General features: G+C 67.8%; 1 long non-coding RNA gene across 1 annotated transcript in view; it reads right to left on the bottom strand.

Moving 5' to 3' along the window:
- Positions 1 to 514: 514 nt before the first annotated feature.
- The window catches only part of LOC111731225, a 1,716-nt gene continuing 1,420 nt past the window's right edge, over positions 515 to 810 (bottom strand). The window contains exon 2 of the long non-coding RNA XR_002776997.1: positions 515 to 646. This is a non-coding gene — a long non-coding RNA (uncharacterized LOC111731225). The remainder of the gene's footprint in view (positions 647 to 810) is intronic.

Here is an 810-nt window from a genome sequence, read left to right as displayed (position 1 = left end):
GGCCATCTGCTTCCCTTGATTGGCTGCCCACTGTCCTCCCGGCCGGCCGCGGTGCCTCCCATGTCTCCACCCCAGGCCTCTCCCCCCGGGCACGCCAAGTGGCCCATGGCGGGGGGGGGAGGGCCCGAGGCTGTGTAGACGCCAGTCGCACGGCCCCCCCACCCCCCGTGCGTCACTGAGGCCTCACCGACTTCCCACTTCCTCCGGCAGCCTCACCCTGTGGGAGGGTTTCCCAGGCTGCTTCGTCTGTTGTCATGTTTTGTCACCTAGCTCGGGCGGCAGCCCGAGAGGAGCTGGCAGGACTCTGGCTCCTGGTGTGTTCTCCGGAGGGCCCCCCCCCGTAGCCTGCTGGCACGGCAAACCGTGTTTTCCAAGATCACTCTGTCGCTCGGACGCAGGCACCGAGGGTCCTCTGGGCGCCCCCGAGGGGCTTTGCAGGGTGCTGTCTTTGTCACGCAGCTCAGTGCAGCACGTTGGGCCCGGCGCTCCTCGGGGCGGGTCTCGCTGATGCGTGCCGGCCACCCTGGGCATCCCACCGCCTCGGTGCCGAGCGCAGAGGTGGCGTCCTCGGCTGCCGTCAGGCCTGGGGTCTTGCGGGACATTCAGCCTGGGCTTCGTACGCGTTCTGCTTGGGAGCTGCCAGGCTCTGTGTGTTAGGGACAGTGCGTTGTTCTTAAGCACCGGTCAGCCTTTGAAACGCGGCGACCTGGCCCCCCTCTGCCTCGTCTCCGGGTTCTGAGCGGAGCGCTTAAACGCCTGCCTTTCGCGCATTCGACAGTGCACGTGGCCTCAGGAGACAGGCACGCGTGC

This window comes from Pteropus vampyrus, unplaced genomic scaffold (genome assembly GCF_000151845.1).
Source record: "Pteropus vampyrus isolate Shadow unplaced genomic scaffold, Pvam_2.0 Scaffold355, whole genome shotgun sequence".
Lineage (NCBI taxonomy): Eukaryota > Metazoa > Chordata > Mammalia > Chiroptera > Pteropodidae > Pteropus > Pteropus vampyrus.
This window is presented reverse-complemented; position numbering and strand designations above follow the sequence as displayed.